The sequence below is a fragment of the Zosterops lateralis genome (assembly GCF_965231275.1).
Source record: "Zosterops lateralis genome assembly, chromosome: 6".
NCBI classification, from domain to species: domain Eukaryota; kingdom Metazoa; phylum Chordata; class Aves; order Passeriformes; family Zosteropidae; genus Zosterops; species Zosterops lateralis.
In genome coordinates, this window is record NC_139761.1 from 26,508,210 (window position 1) to 26,535,134 (window position 26,925).

Below are 26,925 nucleotides of genomic sequence, written 5' to 3' on the forward strand. Positions count from 1 at the left end.
CCAGCCCCACCATGGTGGGTAGTGGTGCCCACCAGACACCCTGCTCCAGGCTCTCCAGACGGCATCAGGCTGTATGTGACCTTCACATAAACTTCTCTGGCAGGAGTGAAGCAGCAGCATGGCTAACACGGACACCGAGGAGAATGGACAGGGAGGGAGGTCAGGCAAGAACAGGGAAAATATCAGGCCATTTTTCACAGGCTTCTGCCTACTTACTACTAACTATAGGCTGTATGTGTTTGTTTATTCATGCATGCGAATGATACATAAATTAAGAAAAAAATTAAAATGTTTTTCCTGATGTTTGAATGTTTGCTATTTTTTAAATATCGCTCTGTTGTTAATTTTTCCCAAAAATTATTTCTCCTGGGCTGAGGAACATGTCAGATTGGGTGCAAGACAGCTACAACAGGAATGTCCAAGGCTGAGTATAAACTAAGTATTTGTTGCATAGGTCTAATGGTACTATACATGGTGGCTTTACATGGAGGACTGCAATCACAAGATGCTAAAAGGAATTTCTACCTTATGAATACAGAAGGTAGCACCCACAAACCTTGTAACCTCCTAATTAAATCTGCAGTTCTAGAGGAAGATAGCTGGGCCTAGCTACTTTGGATTTTTTTTTTATAAAAGAAGAAAAAACAAAATCTTTTTTACTCATCCAACCCAAGACTGACGTATCTTCTAGATTTAAGCTTTAAAATTGCTTTCTATTCCTTACAATTCACTAGAACAGGAGGTACAGAGAGAGCCCAATCTACCCTATTACCACCAAATACCACAAGTCATGCAAATGATCATTTTGAAGTATCACAAAAGCACAGGGCTTTGACTATAACTTTTTCCCATCAAAATAGAAATATCTTATTCTAATTTCAATTGCAGCAACTCAGATTAATGATAGGCATAAATTGCCAGCTTTAAATTCTTCTTTTAATTGTATTCTGGCTCTCCAACACATGTAGAGTCTTTCCTTTTCTCCTCATTGGAACCCTCAACAGTTGTTTTGAAACGATTGATTCTCACCTGAAAAGGAAGAAGTGTTTTATCTACCATCTGCCATTGTTTTCACTTCTTGGTCAGTTTATGTGCACAACTAACATTTGCACAACTCACAAGGCTTTCAGTAAGCAAGTCATGGTCATTCAAGTAGGCATGGCCTTAACTTTAAAAAGTTTTACTTCCCCTCAGTAAGACCAATAATAAACCAGATACTAACCTTGAATATAATTAAATGGAAAGTAAGTCATGTCAAGAAAATGAGTTTGGAATAAACGCAGATAAAACAGTGAAATGTTATTGCAGACCTTTTCTCTGCATAATCCAGCTGTTTTCTTCTGTGTTGTTTCCCCCTTGAAATGAAGGAAAACAAATGCTTGGTTTGCCAGCTACGCTACCCAAACAGCTGAGAGAGATGGCAGAAGTATGCTGAAGGAGCAAAAGAAATGAGAATTGCATATTCTGAATTACCTGTCAAATACTCAAGAAACAGACTTTAAATTAAAACACAAAAATCAAAATCACAACTTACTGGACACTGATGCTCATAAGAAATGTGTAGTGACACAACAAAAGAAAGCTTGACTCTCATTCAAGATTTTGTAATCCACTTCAAGAACCCATGTCCCAGATTTTGCATGGAATGCCTTAATTAAACAGCTATATATACACCTGGCTTTCTATTCCACTGTTGACTTTGTCAGAAGGAAAGTGTAGTGCATACACATTGATGGCAACTCTAGCCTGTTTCCCTAAATGGAAAAGGATATTAATCAGGATCTTGTTGAGTCTATTGTATTGAATCTATCAGCATTGCAAATATGAGACTTATACACAGTCTTCCTTGCCTAAACTCATTAAACATCTATGCCTACCTACATTGTTAGGTAGGGAATATTTTCCCTCCTATCACCAAGGTCATCTGAGCCTCTGTTCCTACAGTACGGGACACTACGAATGGGAGCTGCTGCTCTGGTGCAAAACTGCACCTTATATGAGGTATAAAAAGCAGTGATGCTCCCAAGCTGCATGACTCAGACACTAGTCAGAGCCATACATCAGTTTAAGTTTGGAGCCTCTCACTTTTATGAAATCATTATGTAGAGAAGTCCCTGGTTACACGATGAACATATTCACACTTGTTACTACAGCCTGAAGGGGGATCTGGGTCACTGTTTTCCTATCTGCATCTCAGTCTCAAGAGAGGCTTGAGATTAAAAGGCTGAAAATCAGTATCCAAAGTGGACTGGCTTGCTTCAATTTTAGAAGATTAATAAATTAATATTATTAGAAGAAGATTAATAAATGCACTAGTAGTGCATTTTTCTTCTTTCCCAGCAAGAAGAATGCATCTAGTGCTAATATCCAACAATCAGTCCATCAAGCCACCCAGGTGTTTTTCAAAAGTCAAACTAAATCCAGATTAGTTGATCCTCCTGCATGAGTTTAAATTGCTTTCTGGTTCAAAGTGGGAGTGTGTTTCCAAAACAGCTCTCTCAATCAACCACATTTATTGTACTTGCATTCCAACCACTGAGCAGTCTCCCAGGACATTGACAGCATTCCTTTCTCATGAATCTAAACCAGAAGATGAACTCCATGAGTGCACCCATTGCACTCGAGCTGCTAAGAGGGATTTAATCCTGGGAACTAGATATGGTTTAGTCTGTAGTGACCCCCTGCAATGTGTCTAGTCAAGGCCTTATGTCTCCAAAGGCTGCTGTTCTATTCCAAAGTTCTTCTCTCACTGAGCAGGCAGAGCTTGTTTGGGGCAGCACTGCCCTGAAGCAAGGTTTTGTCACCAGGCTGAACCTCTGGGGTCCCTGCCACACACCTTCCCTGTTAACAGCTGCAGGAACAGCTAGCTATGAACCAGTATTATTAGCTCTCTGCTGCATTAGAGCAACTGCATAGCCTCAAAATCTGACTTCGCCTTGAAGACAGTACAGCTGCATTTACTCTACACAGCATCTGATCTAGTAAGTGCTAGTAGAACTCTGCATCATTGCCTCTTCCCCTTCCACTCTTAGAGCAAAACTACTTTTTCTTCCCCCCTCCCTCTCCTCTTTCAGGCTCTCTTTATGCTATAGCCAGCTCACCACATCTCTTCTTTGCCTTCATCCTCCCCTAACAAATTACCTGTCTCATTCAGCCTCCATCTTCAAAATCTCTCAAGACCATAATTCACATATGTTGGTAGAACTTATCAGAGGTTGCTGGCCACAGCCTCCAAAGGCTGCCCTCCCACTTGGTCTGCTTGCGCCTCAGGCTTGTGCCTTGGCATATTGGGGCTGAGGCTGCCTCATGCCTCCATGGTCCCTACAGCCATCCAGCCAGCCTCTGCCTGCCAGGAACAGATAGAAAGAGATATATTAGAGTAGATAGAAAAAAAATAACTTACTATTGCAACACTTGATTCCACAGTTTTCCATAAAAATAATCATAAAATGCAGCTGCCCTGATTCAGTTGTTCACTTTCCTCCAAAAAATAAAGAAAAATATTAATCCTTCCTTCATAGTCCCTTAACTTTTCAGCAGTGCAGTTCCACACCTTCCCTCACCCTAATGAAACTTGTCAGATGATTTCATCAGCCCATTTAATTCACTAGTTCAGCAGAAAATGAGCCAATTTTTGCTAGGTTTGTATCCTGCCAAATTAGTAAAATGAATTGACTGACTGAGGCTGAACAGTTGAGTCTGTGGCACACCCACCTTTAGGAAGAGTGTGCTGATAGATGGTTCCACCTCTCCCTCCAAACTGCATCTTTCTCTGACATGTTTTTTCTGGGCTTGGTGAGGCAGGGTTCATGCCTCAGACAGAGCTTGATGCAGGATCAGGGCTGGTGATGACAGAAGACAGCCTGACATTTTCTTCAGTGCAGTTACATAACACTTGTATGTATTGGTCCTTTTATGTGCTTGTCCCCCCCCACCCCCCACCATCACCTGAGGGGTTTATATTTCCTATTCACCAAATATCATCAGAGCATAGATTTCCCTGTCCTCTGTGTCCTTTTCATACTGTGCTTGTAGAGGATTTGCCTTTTCCACAGGCTTTGTGAAACCCTTGTCTACCCTCACTATGATAAATGGCTCTCTCATGGAGATATATTTGTTCAACTCAGAGACACAATCTCATTTTCCATGTAAGGTAGGTCAGCTTCATTTAGCATGTTGTTCCTCCGTCCTGATTTATTCTCATTCAGTGGACAGCCATAGGCTATCATTCATTGTATGAATTCAAGGGGCAGAATGATTAAATTTAATTGTGAAGCTTTCTATATACTTCTTATTGGGTACCTGAAAGCTTCACAAAAACAAACCACTTCATGCTCACAAAATCTCTATAATGAAAGAGGTTTTTTTTAATCCTGCTTTCAGGAAGATAAACAAAAGCACACAAAGATTAAAAATAAAAGTATGACAAATATTGTGGTTTTGACCTAAGATTTGACTTTTCAAGTCACATGTTTTACTATAGTAGATTTTTTTATTCAGAGCCCAGCTGCTGTTGATTTCAGTTTCAGCCATGAGCACTTGGCAAGCCAGTTCTTTGGGTTTCAAGTCAGGACCAAGAAAACAAATATCAATGTGACAAAAGTTTAGCCTGAATAAACTGGTCAGCATTCTACAAAACCTTTGTAGAAGAAGCAGAAACACAGACAAGGACCATTCTGAACTCGATGAACTAATTTATTAGCTTTTTTAAAAATTTACTTGTTGTATGGTTTCAACTTCTGCTACAGCAGAATGATGGATACTACAGAAATCTTCTGTCCTTTTTTGCTTTCACTCATTTATCACAGATCTTTCTCATGCAGGCATTTTGAAGGGAGGAAATAACTGATGAGCATTATAATTACAGACCATGTTAGAAAGCATTCATGGAAAAGGACTAGTTAAATGTTAATTCTAATATTTTCCATCTTAGCCAAGGCAAGAAACCAGATCCTAACAGGGACCTATAAAACAGGTTTTTTTGAACAATACATGTAATTTTTGTGGCTTATCCTACATGAGGTAAATCCAGATCCATGTCTTTAATTTACCCAAAAACAAAAGGTCCATAATAAAATTTTATGTACAACATAGGTTTGATGCAAGTACATGCATAGGAGCTACAAACCAAGGCCAAAGAGCAGACCCAGCAGACAGTCTGGCTATCAAGTGAAGCTAAATTTTGATGCTGTGAAATAGGCAGAGGATTGATTTACAGTATAAGTGACTTTTCTTTAGTAATCTTTAGATTATCAGCATATAATAAATCAGAATACGTTTTCATATGAAGAATATTAGGTGATAATATATAGAACTACTGGCTGCCAGCAAGGGGAACAATTCATTTTTATAGTGCATGGTTAGTTAATACATAACTGGCTAGCTCAATACCTTGAAAATCATAAATCTAGGCAGTTTGTGTTTCTACTTATCTGAATATGCATTTACCAGACACGATAATTATAAGCTTTTGATGAAAAACAAAGTCTGGATCTTACACGACTCCTGGAGATTTCCATTAAATAAATTGGTTTACTGTTTGGTTTAAGTTGTTTAATAATCTCTGCACTTATTAATCTTCTAGTTAGTAAGAGTGTACACTTTATTATATCCATATATAAAAGAATAGAAGTCAATTATACATGTGGATTTTTACAGTAGGAATATCTGAAATTCAAACAAAACCAAAAAAAAAAAGATAGTCCAGCCTCAAATTCTCTGCACCTGCCTCTTCATGATAATGATCTAAAAACTGAAAGTGACATTAATGATCTAAAAAACTGAAGGTGACTTTTTACTTGTACATTTTTCCTCCAAAGGCCAGAATTCACTTTAACAAAGGAAAACAAATGTGTGTATCCTCCTTCAACAGTCAGCAAAGTCACCACAGGCTTTAAACACTATGGATTACTTTTGCCTTATGACTTCAGGGCACATCCCTGCTTCCTGTCCATAGACACAGCTACAGATTTAATCCACTTAGTCATCATTTAATGACTCAGTTACTGCCACCTTTTGGCATCTAACCTTGATAGGTTTAGACTCAAAATAAAGCCATTTTTTCTTGACTGTCACTTTGCATGTGTGGCTCTCTGCATTCCTCTGCTTTCTCACACACATTAATTATTTGCTTCAATTTCAGTTTCTTCCTAACAAAACAGTACCCCACCAGTCTCGTTATTTCCATCTCCGAACTAGTTTAAGGCAAAAAACTCCTTCATCCTTGAAAACCCTCCAGAACAGATAGCTTACTAGCATTCATTTATTTAACAAAGCTTCTCATAAGCTCTGAAGAACTTTTTCACAATTTAAAAAAATCTCATCTTAAAACTTGTGAGTTTTTTCCTATGCATTGTGTGGGTTATTAAGGCAAAGGTATCAAGGCACAGCAGCCCTTCAAGATGAGCAGTACTAGAAGTGAAGTTGGAAAAAGGCCATATTCTCATTAGGCAAACTTCACAAAGCTGGAAAATTGTCTTTGCTTACAAACAAAAGAATTTCAAAGATATGCACAAGCTAAAAAAAAAAGGCTTTCAAAAAAATCCTTAGCTGAATACATGAGAGGAAAATGGAGTTGGTACTTAAGAGCAGAGAAGGGTGCTGGACAGAAGCAATACAGCAATTATCTTCAATTAGAAAGAAAAAAGCAGATAAATCTGATATTATGGGACAAGAAGGAATAGTTAGTAGCATGGTATAAAAATACAACATCAAATTAATATTAATTCAGAGTAGGACATGACACCTATTTCACAAAGTCATGATCAAGAGTTTTTCTGTAACTTTCCTGTAAACTCTCTCCTTATAGGAGAAATAATCCATCAACACTGAATCAATTTCAGGAAGATCCTATATAGACAGCTTCTTAAAAATAAGCTATGTGAGGAATCTAAGAGCTAAACATCTGCAGGCAGGCCTAGAGACTGGCTACTTAAAGACACAGAAAAAGTACATCATCAATCAAAAATACTATGTGGATTTCCAAAGGTACTCAACAAAGTGTCTCACTACAGGCTCTCAAGAAATAATAAACAGCCAGGAAACAAAAAGGAATTTTTATATTAAATATATGAAGGAGAATGTAGAAGAAAAAGGTTGGTAGAGTAGAGAGATGTCACCAGGGGATTTCTGACAGTAGGTGAGGTGGGGCCTTGTGCTGGTAATTCAAATTCAGTCTGGTAAAGGACAAGAGCTGCCTCTAAAAAAGCACACCAAGTTACACAAGTGGCAATGCATTAAAACAGCAGCTAAATTTCAGTAGACAAAGTAGCACTGTGAAATAGCATACATGGGAAAAATTATCCTAATTTGCAAATACAGTCATAGGTGCTGAGGTGTTCGTTATACATCAGGAATAAGGTCTTGTGGACCTCATAAATAATTCAATGCAAACCTGAGCTCAGTGCTGCAGAAATAAATAATCAAACAAAAATACAAAACAAACATAAAAACACCATCCAAATCAAACTAAATACTTCACTTATTTCTGAGAGACTAGCACCAGCAAGTGCTCGTCCTACCCTAATAAGGATATTGAAGCCAAAGTCTAAGTCTCCTCTACTAGAAGGGCACCCACAGCACATCTGTCCCTCCTCCTCGACATGGAAATTCTGGTCACTTTTCTCTTTTCCTTCACAAGCAGGAAGAACACATAATTCATAATTTCCTCATTCAAGTCTGATCTTTGCTGATGGTTCTGCTTGAAAGTGCTCAAATACTCTACCAACCACCCTGTTTTACCTGCTGAGGGAATAGCTTTGTTGGCACTGCACTGAAGAGCCTTTGCTGGCTCCCAGCAACTGGAAATGGCTGTCACGTTCTTCAGTAAAATTAAACCTCAAATGTGTTTTATAATGTCTGTTCAGAAACTCTCCTTATTAGAGAGGTTATTTTAAAATACATGTCAATCATATTAGTGCAATTGGGAAGAGAAGAATAATTTGTTTCAATGTCTGTCACCTACCTTTTCCTAAATACTAATTGCTTACTAGTATTATTAAAATTGCAAGAATATTTGACTTCTCAGATACTTGGTGAATTTTTTTCAGAAGTCTAGATTTTACAAGGTGCTCTTTCAAATCACTAATCAAATCAGTAGAGAACACAGAACTACCAAAATGTTTGCCTCTTCGACTGTTGTATCTTTTGTATCCTGAAGATGTATACAGACACAGAAAAGATGGCAAAGGGAACAGGTTTCCCTACCTGAAGGCATTCATTTGTTTGGTACCCTAAGATTTAAATATGTTCATTGATATTGCCAAGAGCAAACCTCAGCATCCATAGAGCAATGTAACTTAATGAATAGTCCTCAAATAAGCAAGACTTACCCATAAAACTTGGTTGATCTGGAACACAGAGGGTTTACAATATACTTATTGCGAAGTGCATGAGAGAAAAATTATTGTAAAATGGAAAGAAGTCCCATCTCCTAGGTCAATTAATGAGAATACTAAGCTTTCAACATTTCAAAAATTTGTTTTCAAGATATATTTTTGTAAGATACAAAAAGAAAAACTGAACATTATCTACAGGGCATTTCAGAGACACTGAAAGAGAAGAGAGTTGTTCCAGGAATCCTACTGTAAATGCTATGTCAGAATTTTGAAAGAGATATCCCAGAAGTAGCTTTGGGTACACTGCTGATGTCATTTCCTGGCTAATTAAGGATATAAACTCTCCCAATGGGATGAGTGACACGGAGTGTTTAACCAGGTCTTGCCAGGAAAATGAAAATACATGCCCATTTCAATACATCATCATCTCTTCCTGGAAGTATGCTTAGTCACCATCCAGATTTGCAATAAAGCAAAAGATAAGCACAGGAGCATGAACACTTTGAATCTGTTCTTCTCTTTCTTTACCCTTCTTTGTCTTCTTTTATAAAAAGACCAAAATGTAAATAAAAAAAAAAAAAATCCATAAAAACAGGTGTGCTTGAGTAATCTTGCTGCAAGGCGAGGACAGACATGCATATTACCCCTGCAGAAGACACAACTTGACTGTGAAAGATGAGAACTGAATTCTTCCTTTACACTGGGTCATAGCTCTCCAAGTTTTTGCAGCCCATGGCTACAGAGGATGGATCAATCATAGAAATGATGGAAAGAACTTCTCAAGGGGTTTGGTCCACCTCACAGCTTGGATAATGTTGGGCTGTTGCCAGCACCAGATCAGGTCAGTCACAGCTTTGCCTGCCAAGTCTCGAAACCATCTGAGGATGAAGCTCTCCCAGTTTCTGCGTAAATTGCTCCAGCGCTACTCCACCCTCCCAGAGAAGAGGCTGGTTTGTTTGGGGTTTGTTTTGTATACATGGGAGTGGAGAGTACAGAAATGACACAACACAATTTAAAAAAACTCCACACTACATATGCTGCATATCCTGATGGCAGTGTCATCATCTGTCTCTGACTTGATGGGAATGAGGAAAGAGCAGTGGCAACTTACAACAGCAAAGAGCATATGAAGCACCAGTGCCCCGATGGAGCAGTGAGAAGCAGCATGGTAGCTAATAACAGGAGGAAGGAGTTGAACCTGCCTTTCTTGCAAAGCTGCCCCTGTATAAAGAGAGCCTTCCCCTTTGTTACAGAGTTACAGAGCCCCCTGTTATTCTTGAAAGCAGCCTGCCTCAACAAGAAGGGTTAAAACAGTAGATGACATAGAACACATCCCAGTTTTGGACCCTCTGAGCTCAAATGGGTCAGGCAGGATCTTGACTAAAATGCCTCAAGAAACTGAGCTCAGATACAGTGGTGTACTAGTAGTGAGTGAAATTAGGAGTTATCATGGGCTGATAACAGAGACAGAGGCAGGATTTAACAGCATAAAGCTTTCTCTGTATTTGAATGCAATGGGGAAATGTGTATGTCTAAAGTCACCATTATTTCAAATATTTGTTCACTGCTCTTGTTTTCTTTCCTAGATTTGAAACCTGTCTGACAATCAAGTCTCCCTAGATACTGCTGCCTGAGCCTTGGACACACGAATATCAGCCTGACTCATGCTGCCTCCAGCCCTCTGAACATTTCCTGGTTCAGAGAGACCAAGCAGCCACATTCTGACAGTTTCAATGGGAGGTGTCCGTCTGTTTCTAGGGATTTCAAAAGATATTCCATCATTTTATGAATCATACCATTGTGTGGAACCTCTGAGATAATAAGACTACGAACATCATCTCACAACACCATTTGGCTCAAAGACAGGGGAGCATATGTGCATTCTTTTCTGCACAGATTTTGCAGGGGAAGCAGGGAAAATCATGCTGGCTGTAAGAATTTTCTTAGCTTCGTTTGCAAAAGGCTGGATGCTACTAAGAGGGGACAATATGGAACTGGCCAGCCACAGATTGCACATCTCAACACAGCTTATAGCTCTGCTTCAAGCTTCTGCACAGAAGAGTGAAAGGGTCACCATGGGATATGAAACCTCCTAAAGCTTACTAAGAATATTAGATTGAAAATAGTTGCAATAAATCCATCTCAGTTCAATCGAATTTTTTTCCTCTTGTTGAATTTTTTTGAATTTTTTCCTCTTGTTAGCAAATTAAATGAGCCTGTGGCAGTGCCTGAGTGCAGATTTTAGCCTACAGATAGAATGACTCACCTGCAGCTTACCATGATGCAACAGAACATGACAGTCATTGAGGTGAAACTGATCTGCAACAAAAACTTGAGTTGCCAACCCCTGCACTGCAGGCTGACTTGACTATTTAGAATCCTAAATGGCACTGAATATTCTTTATACTTGAGCTTTTATTTTGGAAAAGAAGTTGAAAGCTATCAGAGGCCCTACCAAAATTGTGACCCATAGTTTCAACTACCACTTTATCTGGCTCTTCAGAATAGCATTTCTGAGTCGCACTATGAAACAGCTTTTAAATACGTAAGTATATATAATATAGACATACATACAAATATATATACACTATATGTGTGTATATTTGCCTCAAAATGTTTTATTCAGTAGGTACTACTTCATTTAATTCAGTCATTGCCCTCCAGGCTCAAACACACTCTGCTATTTGGCCCCTTCACATATGGGGAAAACAATAAACCCCAAAACCACAGTATGTTCTCCTAAGGAAGGATGTCTTGCTCTCTGAAAATAAAAAAAGAAAAGAGAAAAGGTGACTGAGGAGCAAGAGCATTTTTCTACCTTGCCTGGCTTATTCTACATAAGGTGTATATTAAAATTCTTAGAGTTTACAGATGATACGTTATATGAGAGCAATAAATTACTTAGTTGGCTTGAGTGTGAACTTCAAATGGATGGAATTCTTTATTTGTAGGTTTAAATTTAAAATAGAATTTATTTTTCACATTAAAAGGCCACATGTTCCAATTAATTCTTTAAATTAAAAGATAGGAGGAGGAGTAAACACAAAATGACAACTTACCATTTATGAATTTGCTAAGTATTTTTTAAATATGAGGCTGAGCTCTGCACAGTACTGAATTAAGCCTCAACTTTGTTGACTCAGAAGATGCCTAGAGCACAATTTCTTCAGTGATAAACTGTATTTGTTTACGCAGACAAAATTTCTCTTCTGGTGACACAGGCACTGAGGAAGAGGTTGCTACCTCTGTTGAGGCAGTTTCCTTCTTTGTAAAATTATCTTTGCTTGAGGCACCTCGGCAGAGTCTGCACAGAATTTTCACTGTAGATTCATGGAGTAAAAAAACAGGTGTTTTGGTGGTTTTCTGGTTATTTGTTTTTTTTCTTTCTTAAGCACAGATAACTACCTCAATATCACTGCCTACACAGAACTAACCTGAGTCTCATTTGTATTTATACCTCAAAGGAAGAAATACTCCAGGAGCAAATAAAAGTTGTTACAGGCCAGACAGCCATAAAATAAAGCCAGTCCCTCTGGGGAAGTAAGAATTCCCTTCTCCAGCTTTTGTGTCTGTTTCCCTCATATAGCCCTCTCCAAATCTCTTTGCAATCAAACTTTCCAGGGCTCAGCTGACATACAAAGAACATCCAGGTACATCCTTGGAAGTGACCCTCCAAAGCACAATGAAATAAGTATGATTAATTAACAGTCACAGAAATTAAGGCCATTTCATGCTGTGATACTCAACCTCAGCATAAGGAAAGATCTAGGTTATTTTTGCTGACTGAGAGCCAAGATTGCCAGGACTAGAAAGATTTAATACAACAACTTACAACACAACAAATCTGCCTCCTCTCTTCTATAAAAAGCAGAATGATGTGACACACAGAGATCTTACTCCTACCTATATTGTGCTTTTCTGCACTGTACTGCTTTGCCCTACATTGAGTCACAAAGTAAGATACAGCTTAGTAACCAACTTAATTTCTAGTCTCTGATATGCTTGTGTTCACAACCTGTATTTAAATACTATGATAAAATTCAATAGAGACTGTGTTCTTTGCTACATCTGGCAGTGAAACATAAGAAGGAGGCCAAGCGAACTGAAAGAACTGCCAAACTGAAAATGTGTTAACCAAAAGCATTACACAAAATGTCGGTCACTTGCTGCAGATCCTGGAGATAATTACAGTAGATTTCTGCCATTCAGAGCAAGGATGAGTCAGGGCATTGGCACAGTGGAACTGGGAAAGACACTTTTGTAGGGACTGGAATTATACAGCTAATCAAAACCAAAATATAGATATTTCTACCACCAACAGGTATGTTCAATCATTGGTTCTTACCAAGGGAAAAAAACCAAACAAAAAAGATAAACTAATGCATCAGCTCTTTCTCTGCAGAGCTGTAGAAGCAAAGAAAAGCAAAGCAGTAAAATACAAATTTCTAATGTCCTGTATGAAAAATGCAATGCAACTGTTAAAAAATATAATAATAGAAATAATGACAAAATAGTTTAGAAACCATAATAATTGGCAATCTAGATATAAAAACATATAAATGCTATTAAATTGATTTTTTTGTTGTTGTTTTAATCCATAGAAGTATTCATATGGAAGAACATGAATGTTTACAGAATTTGATTGGAAGAAATCCGAGTTTATTTGGGAGTTTTGATGCACACAGTCTTCACAGTTTTGGGAGGTTTCAGAGGCATATATATTCTTGTTGAGATGATGAATCCTACTCATGCTAATATCCCCTTCTTTTTATATTAGTTACAGTATTCACAAACATTATCTCTCTGCAGCACCAATCATCCATTCCATATGATGCAGAACACTAAGTAATGAGCTCATAGCATTTTTCTCTTTAGGTATCTCTACTGCTCCCCCCTTGTCTTGATCAGAATATGTCTGGATGACTTTTCACAGAACGCCTTTGGTTGGAAGGGGCCTTAAAGATCACCTTGGTCCAGCCCCCCCACCACAGGCAGGGACACCACCCACTAGAGCAGGTTACTGCCAGCCCAGCCTTGAACACTGCCAGGGACAGGGCATCTGCAATTTCTCTGGGCAATCTGTGCCAGTGTCTCATTAATCTCTAGGTAGTACCTATGTGTAGAGGTCCTAGCAAAGAGGAAGCCAAATTTGGTTAGCAAATATCATTCTAACAGTAGCTGATAAAAATCTTCTGTTTGAATAGTTCACCTTTGTAAAATACATTAAAATCAGAGGAGCCTTTTATGTAGTTAAATGCATCTACATAATCATTGATCATGCAAAAAGAAAGTGGAAAGAACAAAAGAATCTTTTCCATTTCTCTGAAGCCCCAAAACATGGAAGAGGCAAAGCCGGATTTTTCTGTCCTTTACAGAAGAAGAGAAGGAAGAGAAGAAGGAAATTTGACAGTCAATCAAGAAGATGCACTTCATGACTGACTGTCAAATGCCAGAAATCTTTAAAGAAGATTTTACTTCCTGGTTCATTGAAGATCTGTAATGCACAGAAGTGCAACAGTCTGAATTTTCTGCCTACAGTACATAGCACAGAACTTTTGTATATGTGCAACAGAGGGTTAAATATAATCACTTAACAAATTCTGACACGTCTGGGTGAAACAAATCGTGCTTCCAGGTAAGATTCATCTTTGAATAGCTTGACTACCCTTGGCAAAATATTCCACATTTGGCAACAGCATAATTACAGTGTCTATAGACAGGCTGGGGGCTCAGCCAGGAACTAGAAAATGGAAATGATTAACATCTGGTGTTCACTAGCACTCACCATAGCCACTGAACAGAGGCTGGTACAGCTCTTAGGCTAATTACATGTGCTGTGACTGAATTAAAGAATAGCCATGGTCACCCTTGTAAAACAAGCTGTGCACTTGCATGTCCTATGAACCTACATTGCTCAAAATGGGTGAGCTGGGGAGGCCACAAGGACTGGTGTTATGAAAGTATGGGTAGGAAACAGAAAATTTAGCACAGAAAACATGTGGCAATAGTTTAGTATAGTTGCAAGCAGTCCAGGTTTTAGCAGCCTGGGGTGATCCGAGCACTTGTTTTTTGATGAATTTAAAACACTTTTGGAGAGAGCAATGATTTCTGTTCTGCTGCAGTAGCTCCTAGACCCATTTATGAAAAACATGGGTTTTAATATTCATGTCTGCTTTTCCATTTCATCTCAACAGTTTAGTGATTCTTCCCCACAAGGTGGCAGAAAGACCACACAGTTGACCAATAATGGTTATAACCAACCTCTGCCTTGTCACAAAGTTACCACCTCAAAAGTCCCACCGCCCAAGCAAAATAAATCCTTAAAGAATTAATTCTATGTTAAGTGGAACAGTGCAACATATCCATCTGATATAACAAAGGTTTAAGGAAGAAGATCACAAACAGGAAAGATTAAACTGCTTAGTCATCATGACCTACTCAAACATTATTATGCAAATAAGGCTTTGCACAAATGCCAATAGTGATACCTTGGCCATCTGAATGGAAATGGATATTAACAAAATTTGGATAAGAAAGAGAATCATATTTTAATACAAATGAACACAGCCTGGAGGGCTATAACCTCCTGTTGGATGAGCTTTTAAATAATAAAGATTTATTAAAAGAAACTCAAGATCAGGCTTTTAATACGTAACTTTCAAGATAGTAAATTAGGGCACATGCCATGTGGAGAATGCTCCAGCCTCAGATCACACAGGGCTGCGCACCTTGCCTTGGGATGAGGGGCAGCAATGAGCTCTGGAGAAAAGCGCTCCCCTGTGCAGGGTCACCAGGAGTGGTGGGAGGCAGGCTGGGCAGAGGTTGCCTGGACAGCTGGTCATGAGAGCCTTCTAGCAGGACCAGGATCCAGGGCAGAGGCAGGAGCAAGACATGACCCCAGCATGAAGCAGCTGGGGATGATGGTAACAGGCTGCAGTCTGGAGCAACTCATGAGCTCCATTCCATGCACATCCAGCTCGGGAGGCCTCATGTGCCACAGTGGGGATGGATGAGCCTGGAGCTCTGCTGCTGGCCAGGGCCCTGCTGTGTGCTTCAGGCCCCCTCCTTCCAGAAGGGGTATAAGGGACTTCTCTAAACTAGTGATTACGTCTGTGTTCCTCTCCTGGATTCACCTAAGTTGGCTGAACACAGTGGTGCACCGAGGAAGCAACTCTTGCCCAACATTGCATTCTTCAACCTCTCCCCTTACAGTATCTCTCTTAGTATCCACCTGACACTGTTTCTTTTTTTACAGCAGACAGAAGGATATGTCATATGTACATCAGAATCCTTCTCTACCTCTGTCCCAGATCCTCCAACTTTTTCTACACCTCCAATCAATAAATTGCAACTTCCCCCTTGAGGATCAGCATTAGGAATAATCCTCACGAGCTCTGGAAAGGGCTCCGGCCCTGGCATACCATATGAGTGACTGGCCTTTTAAGAGGTTTAAAAAACAACAGTTTAGGAAATATCTTTCAGTAGAACTGACTGCTGTAGTTATTTCAGAATAAAATAAGAAAAGATAACCTGAAGTCAGGGCAAAAGCCAGGTAAAGTGAACAGAAGCATTAAAGCCAAGTATATACCACTAAAGAGTCATGTGTCAAAAAGGCTGGACATGACCTTGTCTCCATAACAAACATCCTCTTCAGCTTGTGAAAATGCTAATGTTTTAGTAGAATAAATATTCCAAAGTCTGTTCAAGCCAGAAAATCAAATTAAGACAGCATTTAAAAATCAGCTTAAAGTGATTAGAATTTTTGTGAAGTGTAGAAAAAGGGATTTTAAAATCATTTTTGCTTGTCAGGAAGAAAGTACATCATTTGACTGAGAATGTTGCCCACACACAAACAGAACAGCTTCGGGAAGGCAGGCTGTGCTATGCAACAGCTGCAATGTCCACCATAGTGCTACAGAGACTGCAGCCTCAGCAGCGTCAGCCCTCCCTCCTGCTCCAGGCCTACAGGTCAGGAAAATAGGCTTGTGAGAATTTAGTTGGCCATTTTGTGCCTTTCCCTCCCTTCTACAATGAGGTGAGCCAGACCCAAGTTAGAAAAATTAATTCACTGAAATATATTAATATGTTTGGGGTGCCACAAGCAAACTTTGTTCTATCTTTTACTGGATTTTGGATTTTCAGTTTAAAGCAGCCAGAGTCTCCAAGGTAATTTAGTGGAGTTTAAGAATAGCTTCTGTTTATACCACTGGGACTATGTATCTAAAGAGACAGTGCCCTAAATCTAAGAGAAGCCAGGGCATGTAACAAGATTCTCCCCAAGAAGAAAAAAAACACAGTTCAAGTGCTTCTATTTCATGTACAAAAAAGATTAAAATGATGACATTCTTATTCACAATTGAAGCTGGAAAAAATCTTATCTTACAGCTGAAATTTAGGAGACAGGTATTTGTCACCACGATGGTTCACAGATCTATCTGCATCCCTACCCTCACCTAAGAAGCAAGTGAGGTGGTGTGTCACATTTTCTTCATCTGAGCCTCTCTGAACTACTTAAATTACCTTCTTTTTAGGACAGGAACAGATGCTGAGGGTTTGCTTTCATTTAATAGAAGACTGGTACTTAAACATCAATGAAATTACCTGCACAACATTAAAATTCTTGCACTAAACTACTTATGGCACCACAGAGGAGAGACAATAGCAGGCCCTGCACTGGCTGTTAACTGAAGGGGCTTCTTCTCTTGCCTTGATCTCTGGCAAAATTTATATCTGAGTCAAAAAGGAAGTGTAAAATGCCAAATGTAGTTTTTCCATGAAGATGTCATCTCCAGGGTATGCTGTGTCGGTATTTTCAGGTCGAGCCAAGCAGGGTTGGTTCTGGTCCAGACCTATGCTCTCCCTAGACCATACTGCAAATTCTCCCCTTGATAAGCATCCCCATGCTCTACCAGGTGCATGATTATTCTGCCTTGTAACCTTTAGGCTTTCACACTGCCAGAACATGGAACATGGAGAAATGAAGGAAATGAAGCAGAACACTGGCTTTTCTGTCTTTTTGCTGAGATCCTGCAAACTTCCTAAGCTGCCTGGTTTCAGTGCTAAGTACCTGAGTTACTCAATAACAACAGTCTGCTCCTCTTCCAGAAGAATGAGCCAGAGGAAACCCTGCAAAAGGTTCCTAGTTTTCAACAAGGGTAGGGCTGGCTCTATGAAGAAAAATCTACTTTGCTGCTTGTTGCGGTTAATGGATCCCAAGGTATGACCAAATAGGCTTAGGTAAAATAAAGATAAGTTACCAGAGCACTACACACAAGGAAGGCGCTTTGTTGCCAAGTTAAAACAGCACTGGTCTCATACAGCCATTACTGATACAGCCATAACTGCTTTGTCCACTCCCTGAAAAACTGAGAAGAGTTTCATGCACTTTGTATCTCTAACTCAGCAGCAATAATTTAGTATCACACCTAGATAAACAGTATTAAGTCCTAAAAACAATGCAGTCAAGAACCTCTCTTGCAGCTGTTTGTTTTCATGGCATGTTCACAGGTGATTTATCCCAGATTAACCTGTTTAATTAACTAAATGTGGCATAAAGAGCACAGCTATGTCTTTCTTATTCCAGGAAACCTTATCTGAAGTGCAATCGAGTCTGTAATTCTTTAAAAGAAAGTCAGAACCGTCTCATAAAATGTAACAAATTTGATCAATCATCTGAAAATATGAAAGCATTTATAACACTGCATATTCATTTTCTGGGAATATTAAATGAAAAAGGAAGAATTTAACACAACCAAGAATTTAGCAGATTCTATAAAAATCGCACAAGAAAATTTGTTCAATGTCCTTATGTCCATATCCTTAAGGATACGTTGCTCATATCCTTAGTCAGTCAAGCTCTAATTGCACTGTAGTTTAAGATGGAAATGACTTACAGATCTCATCAAATTTATGTGACTGCAAGGGCTGTCAGAGAAGATGTATCAGATAGTAAGCTGAGGATATGTTTGTTCTTAGTAAAAAGGCCAAGCAAAAAAAAAAAAAAAATCTATCTTCTTCCTACATCCATCAGCTGAGGCGAGAACACATAACTGGTTTAGAAGATAAGCCAATAACTAATTCAGTCATGTGGAAAGAGCTGCCATGAAATCCCTCCCACCACCCACAACATTTTTCCACCCACATTGTTTGTGCTGCTGCACAATCCCCACCTAAACTTTTAGAAACTGAAATTCATCTCTTGGCAATCCTAATGCTTTGTTATTTCAACCCACGATTCTTTGCTTCGTTGGCGGTATAATATGTTAATGACAATGAAATCTCTACAAGCCTAATTCAAGACCTTTGGATGTCCACAGCAGCAGTCACTTGAAAGGGAATCTATCCTTATTAGAGGAGAGAGGATTTTCAATCAATAACTGTCAGCTGTACATTTTCTTAAACATGCTGTCAATGGAATTTCTCTCCTTCCTTATATCAGCCAAATGCTTTTCATACTCACAAATGTGAGAGCCATTTAGTCACTCCATGCATCTGTTGGGATTTTAGTTTCTTCAGTAGGAATGCCAACAAAGAGGCCAGCGTTGACTGTGATTTCTGTGTTATCTGCATACACATCTAGCAGAAACGGTATTGAGACCATAAACTCATTTCCCATTCTGTAGGTCACTGAGCAGCTGCTGGTAATGATTTTTGCTCACTAATGACCTAGGTTATATTTGAATCAGTGCCCTAGAGGTGAAAAACTCTGTATTCCATTACTGATTCCCTGAGTCATAAAATCCCTTGATAATTTTTTCCTAGCTGGCTTTTGCAGTATTATTTATTATCTTATAAAAATTCCATGTTCATCAAGTATCAGGAAAATACAAAATAAAAAGCTTTACGTATAAGAGATTAAAGTATTCGCATTAAATGACCCTCAAAATGGGGCAATACAATGGAATCAACACCATATAACAGTCAAATGGGTCGGAAGTAAGAGGCTTGTGACCCACTGAAAGGAAATACCCTGTCAGGAGAATAGAATTGTATAATCAAATATATGAGTAATACATTATTTCTGGCATAGTAAAAAAAGCTGTAGTAAATGAATTATAACCTTGGCTTTTAACCCCATTCTTAGTAATACTCTAACATATATCACTTGCATATTTAAGTTAACATGGCCACTTCCCTGTGGGTCCCTTCCAACTCAACATATCCTGTGATTCTGTGAAGTACACTTCTAGTAACACATTACACGTATCATTGGCCACATTATGACCTCCCATGTGTTGCATACACAATACTCCTGATGCCAATGTGGGATTAATGAAGAGAAACACCCAAGCTCTTAGGAGAAAAAAAAATTACTGTGAATCTTAAAAACCATAGATCTGTGTAGGAAATGTAGCAAGCTGTTAAAGAGAGAGCTAAGTGCTTTAGTGTACCAGTGCTCTTCAAATATTAGAGTCTTCCTACCTGCTGTGCTTAGCTTCAAAATTCACCACTGCCACAGGAAAAAAAAAAAAAAAAAAAAAAAAAAAAAAAAAAAAAAAAAAGTCTGTTTGCTTTTTCATGGCTGCACCACATGGCTTTCACTTTCATCAAAACACAGCAAAAGTGTCACAGGGGAATCATTCCCTCGGCTGCCTTAGTGCTGCTGATCTTTGACCTCTGAGGGAGAGAGATTCCAGGCACACTTCTGCCTGACAAGTGAACCATGTAAAATCTTGATGAGGTGTGTGTTTTGTTTTGTTTGATTAACAAGCCCTAAAAATCGAGGGAAAGCTTTGTATAACAAAAAAAAAAACAAAAACAACAACAAAAAAAAAATAGAAAAAAACCACTTTCTTTATTCATGCTTTCCTTTTGTGAATTTACTGACCTAGAACAGCAAATGCTGCTGTCTACATAGGTAAAAAAAAGCATATTAGTACATCAAAGTGGCATTTTAGAAAGACACAAAGGGCAACAGCTACGCGTGCAGACCTTGTGGCAAAAGAGGAGAGCTTAGAGCCATGACGTCATAAATCTCAGCAACTCCTGCAATGCACTGAGCACGCACACGCGGCATAATGATTCTGCTCCCTGGAGGAAAAAGCTTAGGAGCAGGAGGAAAGAAGAGATTATTTTTAGCTAAGGGAACCCTTTGTCTTACAGCATTAAAAATCCTTGAGTTGGCTTCTCACAATAGCAGCCTTGTGCTGTGCTCTAGTTTTAACTCATGGAGTGCTACAAAATGTAACAATTGCAGTTATGTGCCACCTTCTAAACTTCCTATTTGCTTTTAGTTTATACTCTTTTGTCCCTGATTAAAATTTTGCATATATAAATGCTTCAGATTTTAGCCAGAAAATTCAAAGGTCTTGTTCTTATTTATTACCAAGTTACACGTCTACCCAAATAAAACAGACCTAAGTAATAGGAGCAAAAAGCAACATTTATTAGAGTGGCGAATTTAAAGGGTAATACCTAAAATTAAACTGAATGGTCCATTCCCATTTGAACATTTTATCTTGTGAGACACAGATCTCCCTTTTCCTCTAACGCCAAAGAAATTTGATTCTACATCCATTAATAATCCCAGATGTCAGCCACAGACAACATTTTCATCAATCATTGCATTAAAGCACTGACCAAAAGATACACCTATAAAAGAAGAAAACACACTTTCCACTACCTTAATGTCTTTAATGTGTTTTCAAGATTTTAAGCCATTTTGCTGAAGGCTACTTTTAGTAACACGAAGAGACAACTGCACATACATCTCACTGCAAAAAAATTTGATTTTGTTTAGCAAAGAAATCTTATAACCTATTTCAGCTGCATCTTAGACACTCCTAAGTACCCTACTACATTTTGTGGTATACCTGGCTGTTTGCTAGGGCAAATTTGAAGCAATTTTGATCTGGTCTCTAGTACATGTGGAAGAGCTGTAACTGCCTACTTTGCTCCATGGGGCAGGGGTAGCCTGGCTTAGCTTTATTAAATGGCATAACAAGGGTATGTCTACATCACCCAAATCAAACCTGAGGTGAGCTACCCACACAGCCTCTGAAAACATTAATTCAAGTACCAGAAACAAGACAGACAGTGCAGTATTAGTCTGACTAATAAGCAGGAATAATTAGTCTATATAGAAGCTTGTACTAATGAATTTCAATGAAAATAGGCTAAATCTAATTACCTAATTTTTTTTTCTGGTTAAGAGCACATAGACAAAGTGTTACTATGGATTTTCTGGTCCAAAGTAACTGTCCACACATTTAACCTTTCAGTGCAACTCATACCATGTTCATTCCTCAGCCATAACCCTAGAACAGGCCTCCTGACTGCTTGCTTGAAAAGTTGTGCTGAAGAGAGAAGGAAGATATAAAACTACATCAGGTGATCCTTTACATTGGAACACAGCTGGTGAAGAGAAAAGAACCCACACAATACTATCTTCACACTACAACTGTTCTCCATTACTGACTTCTGCTTAGGGCAACCTTTTAAAAGTATTGGTATGGGATAATGGATACAGCAATTGGAATAACTCAGGCAGGGAAAGAGGAGAGAAGTGTTACCCACACTTCCTTTATCAAAAATCCCATACTTTGCCACCCCACATGATTGGGCAATGCCTAGAAGTCAAATGTCTTCAGTGAATGAAAGACACAGATCATGATAGATCATCACGTACCTGCCACACAAAAATTACAGCCCTGCAGGACTTGACTCCTTGACAGCAGCAAGTCTGCTCCATAAAATTCAGTCTCTGTCCCCTTTTCTACAGGTATTGTTGTTCCAGATAAACAAATCAAACTGTTCACAGCTGGTGATTTTTTTTTAAGACTATTAGAACTTGGCTCATTGCTTCAAATGCAGAAGAAATTGAAATAACACATAACCATACAAAGACTTACCTTTCAGAAAATTGCTTCAGAACATGCAAAGCTGCCATTTTTATACAGAAATTTGTTTATTGCTATTTCAAGACACAAGAAGATCCTTCGACACAGGATGCCTATCCTCACCATCACTAAACAACCTGCATATAAGGATTCCTAACTTTATTAATAATTGCCAGTTATCACAGTAATTAGGAGTTTGAAGTGCAATAAATAGTTACCAAATGCATGCTAATTTCCTAGCACAGACAGTAGATAAGGTATAGTGCTCACTGATATCTGATGCTAATTTTACTGGTGGCTGTAGAAACCATAAGCAAATAAATATGTTACAGAAAAAAAAGGCCTAACTCAAATGCCACAGTCTCACTCTTCATAGGAAAAGCATCTGAAAGCTGTTAATAACTTGAACTTGAGCTGTGTCCTAATAAGATACAGACTTGATTCTTTTAGTGAGTGAGGCAGCGAATTCAAATATTTCTAAAATTAGATATTACAACCCATTGTGACCAAACACTTACTTGGCATTCAGTTCAAAAAACAGTACTAACGAAGCATGATAATCCTTGATGGTACAGGATGCTTAAGCATCTAATTAATATTAGCAGGCACAGACTAATCAACAGTTGCAAAGTCATATAAGGTGGTCTAAGAGCAACAAATCAAGCAATGCTTGCTTGAAAACAAATCCTACTCTGATTGTCAATACTTGGGCATTAATAGGCAATAATTAACTAATAAATGTAGACTGGAATTAGTTACTGGGGCAGAGCAACAGGTTACCATCAACCAACTTTTTTCCAAAAACAAAAATTTCTTCACTGTTCAGTTACATCAATATTTTAGAATTTCTGACAAGGAAACTGCAATTTATAATTAATAATATGGATTAATAGAAGGCTTGAGGATTACTGAACCTAGGACTTCTTTTAATATGAAAATTTATATAACTCTAAGAGGGAAATTTGCATTAAAAGACTTATTCTGAAGAGTCTTTGGCGCTTAGATTGGCACAGCTGATGGGAAGACCTGAGATCCTTGGGAAAGGGTCTTAAATCATGAAGAGTAATCTACTCTCATAGATGGCACATTCAGTGAAAGTACCATATTTAACTGGACTAAATAAATAAGCATTTCAGTGTAAAAAAGAGCATCCTTGTAACAACAAAAAGATCCTGGGAAGTTAAAAGAAATAGACATATGCCAGAGAAGGTACAACTGACACCAACGAAGGCTTCAAGCATCAACACCTTGTTACCTAAAAGTCTCTCATACCTTTTCTCCGTAGACTCCCATGGGCAGCTCCACGCAGCTCTGGCTCTTTCTCTCTTCCTTCTGCAGTTACAGCTCATTCCTTCCTGTCCCCAGCACAGCCATCTAACCCCGTTTGTCCCTCACACAACTCCTGTCCATTCCTCGTCACAGCACAGCCAACAGACTCCAACTGACTCTTTACCAACTAACTCACTTTTTTATCACACCCAGCTGTGAGGGCAAGGCTGTTCCCACTCCTTGGTAACTAACACAGCTGCAATGATTGCCTTTTGCACTATCTCTGTCTGTCCTCCCACAGAGGTATTACTGAGAATCACAAAACAGGCTACCCGTAAACCAGAAACACAGTGGGGAATGCAGTAGAGCCATTTTAATGTTCTCCAGAAGAGTAGGAAAAGATAAAGGTGTTTTATAGCTTTCTTTATTAATGGCATGCTAAGGTAAGAAGGAAAGAGGAAAGAGAGAGTGAACTATGGGTCCAGAGGTGAATACAAACAGCACTGAAATTCATTCATAGAAATGATCGCCAGCCATTGCCTCATAATTGACAAATTTTATTTTAAAACCTCTTGACAACACTACTAAAGGCGTGTTTATTTCTGGGTGAGAGAGTGGTTTTTATAGACTTTATAACCAGATAATCACTTTCTTTCAATAAGAGCAAAGACAAGACAAAGTGATCTTGTATTGGAAAAAAATCATTTTATTCAATACCTTGAATGTAAGTATAGAAATGCATACCTACATTTTTATATATAAGTATGTAATTCAATAAATACTAATGTTTGAAATATTCTGTTTCTGTGGGGCCCACATGGGACATACTTAGCTGAGCCCATTGAATAAGCAATTTTATTTTTTTATCTTTACTTTAAAATAAAGGCAGCACTTGGAATTTCTTTGAACAGATGGGCATGTTTCCCATAAATTGTATATGAGTCAAGGAAATAAAAATCCTTAATGGGATTAACATACCAGACCCAGCAACATAAACAGCAACAATTGCTAGGCTGAAAGAGAGGCCTGGGAAAAATGAAAACCAAGTTGTCAGTCTCCTATGTCTTTTCTGTACAGCTCAGAGAGCAACATTGATGGGATCCTGGCCAGTACTTATTCTGAAGGCAAACATGCACTTGCATGGACCTTCAAATTGAAGTGGTTTTTGAAAAATGCATCCCAGCGAGATTTTTCAAGGGCTGGATTTTCCTTCTGTGCCTTGCTCTACTTCTGCTTTAGGTCCTGAATTCAGTTTGCCATTTAGTCACCCTGCAATGCTCTCTCTCTGTATATGTGTTCATAATAAGACTTACATAGGACTTATGATAGAATGTCATACAAGGCGGTTTTTTGTGAACCTCTGTCAGTTCATTAAACAACATTTATAATTCATTAAACGTTATTACAAGCCACACTAGGAACTCTTTCCTTTGGCTGAGACAACACTGTTTCTCTATAGCTTTTTCTCTTTAAAGAGAAAAAAGGAGACTTTAGCTCATCTTTCCCTGATTTTCAGACAGCTGAGGGCTGTCTAGCAAACATGTGCTATGGACAGTCTGCTTTAAAGAACTTTGGAACCTGGAGTTTTGATCAAAGAGGACATCATTTTATTGTCTGAAGTAAATAATCCTATGTTTAAATTTTGAGAACTCTGGTCATGAACATCCAATTCACGAGGGGGTTTAGGAAAGCAGACAAGTAAACACGGACTAGATAAATCCTATTTACTGAAATTATCTCTCTCAGTATTTGGCAGTAAAAATGAAGGGTTGTCCACCTAGCACCCAATATGGATTTGCAATTATTTGAGTTGATTCTCCGATGATTTCCAGTGCATGAAAAATGATGACTTCCCCAAGTGCTATGGAGGAGAAGGACAATCTCTTCTCATGCTAGTGAAATTGCATTTTTTTACAGATTTCTGAGGATTTAACGAACATTCTCCAAGGCCACTGAACAGGTAAAGAGAGTGAATAATCTCTGTGATACCAGATGTTAAATGACTTTCACCATAAAAAAATCCCTGTTATCCCTTCTCTTATGACACACCATTTCCTCTCTGACTTTTCATTATCCTAGCCACATAAATGCTAAAGTGACCAGCTGGAATTAATGAGCACTTTAATAAACCTTGTAAAACTACTACAAGTTTTTAAATATAAACTAATGTTGTATTCTGTATTGAAAAGGTATTCAGCTATTGCTCCTCTTTGAACAAATTTAATGCGGAAGAAAAATAACAAGAAAATAAAAACAGAGAAAATGGTGCCTTGATATGGAGAGAAATTTAGAGTAAGAGTATTGTACCTCTGAAAACCAGGCAAAGGAGATTATGTAATCATACCAATACAGAAAAGAAGAGAATACTCTTTTTTACTAGAAGTGAGTAGTAGCATTCCCTAAAATTCTGCTCTTCTTTCAGTTGTTAGTGCTGTGAAGTTAGTGCTCTAGCAATAGTAGGGCTGTTAGTGCTGCAATATTTGTATTCACAGCTCCTAGGTGAGTAGTACTGATATTTTAGATGTCTGCTGAGAGCTTGTGATATAACAAGTTGTAAAACACACTATTGGGAACACAGGAAATATTAATTCCCATGTTTCAGGATAACCACTTCCAGGGCTCGAGAAGGTCAAGATGACATTTCCTGCATAGCACATAATTGCTCCCCAATTAGTGCAAAGATTTTCACCTAAAAAGCCCTTGTAAAGCCAGAATAGACAAAGCAGTGATAAGATACTCTGTTGCAATAAAAAGATTTTAGTTTTTCATTTTGAAAATTAAAACTATCGGATTTCTAAGAAATTTTGGTTTAGTTTTCTTTTTAAATTAAATGAAAAGGATTTTTTTTTAAGTATTTTTACTATTACTGATTGATTTTGGTAAGAATCTGAAACAGCCTTTTCTGGTAAAGGAAAAATTAATCCAAATATTTTAAATATTTTCAGAATAAAAAAGGTGAAGAAGGCAGAAAAATATTGTTGCTGACTCAGGATTAAGTTGACAAAAACATCATCTGGGAAAAATACTTTTACTAGAAAAGAAAACTAGAATGAAAGTGTTGGAGATAGTCCTGAAGAAGACAAATTTACAAAATGTTGCCAATTTTCAGCAAGGAAAAGATTAAATTAAATCCTCATAGTTCACCCAAAAAAACCCCAAGCAAACTATGGAGTCAAAAAGATGAAAAAAAAAAAAGAAAAAAAGATGTAAAACTCTTCAACATTATTATAATTATTATTATTATGAAGAAGAAGATAAAGAAGAAATAAATGAGCACCTGCATATTCAAGAGAGAAGAACAGGATATTTCAGTTTGTTTTCTATTTCCTTGAAATATTATGTGTGTTTCATTTAAACACCACGGGCCTTTGTGAAACCTCTGTGTAACACTAACTGTCAAACAAGGTGAGGCTCAGAGGCTCCATCCATTTGCACTGCTCAGCTTGGGAAGCTCAGCTGCAACATCCTGTGCTGAAATGCAG